Below are 6,000 nucleotides of genomic sequence, written 5' to 3' on the forward strand. Positions count from 1 at the left end.
AAATAAAATAAAAAAACAATCCTCCTTAAAAAGGAAATAGAATCACTAGCAAGCAGATTCTGTAACAGAATCAGTAGATTCTGGAAGATAACTACAGGCTGCAGTGCCAAGTTTTTAAAGGACGCGAACCTCAAGAACTGGCCAAGAGGAAAACGGGAGCTCCTTCTTCAATACTGCCACTCTACTGCTTAGTAGAGCAGTTGTTCCACTTCCTTGAAGTCACGGGGTCTCTTTCAGAGAGTTCTGGGGAGGAAGAAGGCAATGCCTGTTGCAGTAATGTTTCTTCTTTTAAAAACAGGCCTAATGTTGACGCTGCCAGTTACCTGTCTATAACTGACGTCTAAGACAAACTGAGGAAGGTATAGAATTCAATTCAAATAACTAAGAGGGAGAACATCTCGATAAGAAGAAAAATGTGTGAGAAGTGAAGATGATTGACTTAACAATCTCAAATGAGAACAAGAAATCCACTGGCCAGCTAGTCACATGCACGGAAACAAACAAATGAAGTTACTTTGGTTTTGAAGAAGGAGCAAGCTTTTTGCATAAGAAAGGACAATTCTGGTAAACCAGGAGCACTGATGGAATAAAAGAGACACGACTAGACCTAACAATTCCTGCTGGCTGAATACAACAGCTCCAATGTCAGCTGCCTGGCTTGGATATTTCTCAGAGGGCTTGGATTAGTGGAAGCTTGTGCTATGTAAATACAGCTCTTACAGACAAGTAGAAAGTCAGGGAACCCTCAGAAAGGAAATATATAGGAATTAATATTCCCCAGATCTTTCTGCAACTTGTTTAGCAAGATATTAGCTTTTACGCCTTCACCAGCTCAATTACCTAAGTGTGAAAGCTTTAATACTGTCCATCACCTAACAGACATTATAAATCTAGTTTTTGCAACTTTATTTTCAGCAAATTAAAAAAAAAAATCTTAACAAAGGTACTCCATTTTTACAGATTGTATCCTTTGGGTACCTAACTGCACACAATAATTAAGGGTTTGGTCTAAAATCCTTAAATATACCAAGGACTACACCACTGAAGCACTCTCATAGCTCATTAAAACAGTGATGTATTTTTTTCCTATAAGCAACAAGGTAAATGACCACTGGCATTCACCCAGAAATGGAAACACGCTACATTGTTCCCATTAACTTACCCAAGACAATCTCCAGTCTGAACTACAGCTAATAGAAAAGTTCTGAGGTCGAGCTCCTGCTGAACAGCAACTGACACAAAAATCAATCAGATACAGTGCGGCACCAACTTGAAACAAAAATATGAGCTATTGCATAGTTATAAAGTATCGACTTGTATTTCCATCACTAGCTACATTCAGGGTCTCAGAGTGCACACTATTGATTTGAAGCAAACGCACTTAAGTTATGCAGGACATGATAACTTGAAGTCTATTCATTATTACAGAGAGAAGTTAATGCTACTGAATCATGTTTACTCCTCTAAAAACAGTCAGTGCATTATTTTAATACAGAAATTCCAAATCATTTTTAAATGTTGCAAAAATAAGAGAAATTTTGAATGTTTGCAAAGTTTCTCGGAGCTTTAAACATGCATTTGTAAGTTTAAAAAAATTGATGGTGGGGGGAAAGAAAGAATAGCTGATGAAAGGAATTTCGGGCAGTAGACGGCCCCAATTAATAAGATTAAAAGAATACCTTATTTCAGTCTGCTCAATGCTGTCACAAAAACACAAGAGAAGTAGCATGAAAACAAAAATTATTCATCAAGTTATGCATGATTAATTCAGGACCTGAAAGCACTTTATGTTTTACACTGCACAGTTAAGAATCTTCTGGAAAAAGATGTACCAATGTTTGTATTTCTAAAATTCAAGTGAGGATGGAAATCTGACCACACACAGAAAAAGATCAAAGACCCAACTAGCTGCTTAGGTGTCAGCATGCACTATCAACTGCAAAACAAACTCATCACTGAGTTTTTTGGAAAGCAACTTCACCCCATGCGCACACAAAGTTTTTTTTAATTTATTTCTTTAGATGCATGATAAAAAGCAGTTTATGACCAAGCTGCTGGGTTTTTTTTTTTGTTTTGTTTTTGTTTTTTTTTTTCAATAAGGCTTCAATTGGCAAGTAAGTAAAAGAGAATCCAAGTGAACACCGCTATTTTGTGCCTCTGAAGTGATGCCTGTAACCAGGCTTTCATTAACAGAGAATAACTGATGGTTCATTAGGAGCCTGAAGACACGTCTACCACACTGGAAATGAAGGACCACAAAGTTTTCCTCATCCTACGATCCAAAGTTGAACGGAGCATCTAATGCACTCACAGCGGTTACTCAACCCTAACTTCAGGCACACTTGCTTTTTTCCTTTTTATCTTTTTGTCTTTTCTTGTGTTTTGATCAAGTCTATGTGACTTTACACTCAGCAAGAGCTTGAGAGAAGAGATTCACAGCTCTGAGTACAGCACGACAAGGTGACAACAAAGACATTGTAAAAGGCACAAGAGAGGTGGGAGAAAATTCACTTCGCATTAGCTGTTTGCAAAGCAGCGGATGATTCACAATTTCCTGCTCTAGTAGAGTATTTTATCCCACTATGAAGCAAGTGACAGCACCTTTATTTGAAGAGAAGGAAACACGCCGATGGAACCCCCACCTAACACCGGGGTGCGGGAAGACTGCAGCACAAACAAAGCTGCACGATGCCACCCGTACCCCAAACCCACAATCACACGGCACGGGGGCACGAACATCTGTGCCCAAAACACCGTGCAGCCATCAGTGCGTGAAGGCCCGCGCCGTGCAGCTTGTTTGTAATCCGCTGACACCTCCGGTGCCCTTTCATTAGGATAACCCCGGAGGCACAGGCCGCGGCACCGCCCGCACAAGAGCCGCTCGCCCCCCCCCTCCCCACCGCTGAGCCCGAGGCCCCCCCCGGAGCCGCGAACGGACGCGCAGAGGCCTCCCCCTCGGGGCCGGGGCTCAGGCCGAGCCCGGGGCCGCCGCCGGCGAGGGGAAAACCGGCGCAGCCTCCGCCCCGCCGCCCCCGCCCGCTCGGGCCCTACCTGCGGCGGCGCCGGCGCCCTCCCGCTCGGCTCTAGGGGCGGCGGGAGCCTCAGGCCGCGTTGGGGGAGGGGGCTGCGGCGGCGCGGAGCCGCGGCGCCATGTTACCGCCTCCCGGGAACCCCCGCCTACCGCTCGGCGGGGTCGCTCCCTCCCTTCCGCCCTCGGGGCGCTCCCCGCGGCCCAGACCCGGGCGCGGCCGGCGCCTCTCCCGGCCGCGCCGCGCTCCTGTTTACAAACTCACCCGGGAACGCGGGCCGCGCCGCACATGAAAGGCCGGGTCCCCCGCAGGCTTCCGTCACTTCTCGCGAGAGCGCCGCCGACATCTCCGCGGGTCCGGTGGAACGCAGGTCACGTGGTGCAGAGGGGCGGGGCGAAGGGCGGGGACTCCGCGGGTTGGGTGCCGCCGACGGGGCGGGCGCGACTGCCTGTGTGGCCGGAAGCGGCCGGTGTCCGGGTGTGGCCGCGGCTAAGCGGGTGCCGCTCGGTGCGCCCGCGGATGGGTGACCGCACCGAGCACGGCGGCGGCTCCGAGGCAGAGGTAGGCGCGACGCTTCCGTCCGGCGTTCAGAGCAGTTACAGCCCTACTCCTTCTTGCTAAGGATGTTAGCGTTCCAGTGTCCGCATCCAGGCAGCGCACGTGCCAGGACAGCCAAACCGAACAAGTGCCCGGCCCACCCGGCAACACGGCTCAGAGGACTTCCACAGAAACTCACCCTCGAAGTCTGTCCTGCAGGGAGCTGCTGCAGGGGCTGTGCTCAGTGACATTGCTCCAAGCACATCACAGCCAAGCCTTGGGATAACAAGACCTTGTAGGAGCTCTATTCAACATATGGCATCTAACACTACGAATAACAAAAAAGCTTCTTTAAAAGGAAGTATTCGTACCAGTAGCATAATCGAATTCTACAACATTTAATTACATTGTTTCCCTGAATTTGGGCAAGAAAATACAGGATACTTCATTTTTTGTCATTGCTTTGTTGGCCCTGTACTGCACTGGAAATTTTTTTGAGATACAGTAGGATAGAAAAATCCCCACAACACCACTTAATTTAAGGCAGAATTACTCCTAAGTAAGCATTGTAAATGGCTCAAATGTGAGATGACAGAAAGGAATAGATCTTGCTCCTCTATGCAGCTAAAAGTTTCCCTCACAAAGCACCTAAGAGGACAGTACTGCCAATGAGGAAGATAACTTCCTGCATGAAGGCTTGTTTCCGTGTTTTGTAAAACCATTATTTGTCTAACGATGACATCCAATTAATCCAAATTTGGCATTACTTTACTTTTATAATTAGCAATTTTGGACCGTGTTCAGCAGCATAAGAGCTATTAAAAAAAATAATAATCAGTCAAACCTGGAGAGATGCTACTACTAGGACAGGTCGCACACATGAAGTGCATGCTGCCTTTCAGACAAAGCTTATCACAGGGATCACACTGACAGGGTGAGCCACAATGGAAAAGATAGGATGTTCATTCAGTAATTGCCATGATTTGGGCAGCTTCCTTACTGTAGTTCCAGAATAGCTAGCCAGAACTTCTCCATATACTAACTACAGAGCTAAACCTCAAGAAAATCTCATCATACACAAAGATGAGCTTTAGGCTAGAATTCTAGTTGTTTACTGCCTTTCATCCAAGGCAAATACACTGCACGTCACCTCTGTAACAGCTTATGAGAATAAACTATAATAAGTGCATTAAAAAAGGACCAAAACTGTGTGAGCACAACCACAGATGATAGCTACAACATGCTTTACCTCCTACTATCTCCTCCAAACCAAATCATTTCCAGACCTAGTCATATAGGGTAGTACTAGTAACACTATGCTAGATCTGAGTGTTTGAAGGTACTACATGCTTTATTCTCAAACCTGAGTAAAATCAGCAGTTGCTTTCCGTTCTTACAAAGCAGCTTTTAATCTTTCCACAAGGATAACTATTTCCTCTGAAGAACATACAGAGAAAGAAGCCTCTTACACTGCGTTCAAGTTAGGCTACACGGATACATATTTGGTATTTAAGTTCAAATTAAAACAAAGAATTTACCTGCGTACTGCACCCATCAGAGCCACAAGTGAAGGACAGGCTAGTTACAGCTCGTAGTAAGTAAGATAGGAAAGTAAAGCTCATAAGCTTGTTCACCTTATTCCAAAGGTCAGTTTATAGTTGTTGAATGATCAGATTTATTAATTAATACTCAAAGCCACCCAACCAATTAGTATACAGTAGCACACATTACGTTGCTGTAAATGCAGACAACACCTTAAATGCACTAAGGTTGTTAGAAGATAGAAACCACGAGAAGCAAAGCTTGCAGTGCAGACATTTTGTTACTAGTATTCTAGTATTAAAAAATTAGGTAGAAAACATTTCTTTACTATATCAGGAAGCTGGACATTCCCCCTTTTAGTTAGGTAATGCCAAGAATGCTGTAATTAAGTAAGAGCATAATGCCCATGTGCCACAACTAAAGGCTTTGGAACAATGTCAACCAATAGTTTAGTTCAACCTGGATACTGATCAGAACCAAGCAGAAAGCTTTTACTAGAGTGATCAAAATTCATAGTGGAACAGACAACAGATACAAACAGAACTTCCTTATTGCTGTTTGTGGATTGTTTAGCTCATTCTACCATGGGGTGCCAAAACTCCATGCGCCAGCTAATTAGGGGATAGGAGGTGGAGAACACCACAAAATTGTGCACAGAAACAGCTCTGGATAAATTTGATATAGGTTAAGGAACAAGGCCAGAAGTATAACTCCTCACACTTTGTCAATGCATCCTTTGATTTTCCTAGGATAAGTCATATTGACTTCACCAAACAAGTGACGTTCCAACAAATATTATTCTTGACTTGAAGTCACTGTTGTGACATGGTATGTCATAATCACAACATAAAGTCATGCCCTAATAAGAAAGATAATAAATGCAAGCAACAGG

General features: G+C 44.6%; 1 protein-coding gene across 4 annotated transcripts in view; it reads right to left on the reverse strand.

Moving 5' to 3' along the window:
- CHN1 (chimerin 1) overlaps positions 1 to 3,422 on the reverse strand; it is a 145,108-nt gene extending 141,686 nt beyond the window's left edge. For 2 of the 4 annotated variants that reach the window (XM_052676505.1, XM_052676503.1), the window contains exon 1: positions 3,294 to 3,417. The gene's annotated coding sequence lies outside the window, so the exon portion shown is untranslated. Of the gene's footprint in view, positions 1 to 129; positions 151 to 3,293 lie in introns of those variants that run through there. The other 2 variants (XM_052676504.1, XM_052676506.1) reach the window with 2 other exon arrangements.
- Positions 3,423 to 6,000: the final 2,578 nt, after the last annotated feature.

This window comes from Tympanuchus pallidicinctus, unplaced genomic scaffold (genome assembly GCF_026119805.1).
Source record: "Tympanuchus pallidicinctus isolate F22 unplaced genomic scaffold, pur_lepc_1.0 scaffold15, whole genome shotgun sequence".
Taxonomy (NCBI): Eukaryota; Metazoa; Chordata; class Aves; order Galliformes; family Phasianidae; genus Tympanuchus; species Tympanuchus pallidicinctus.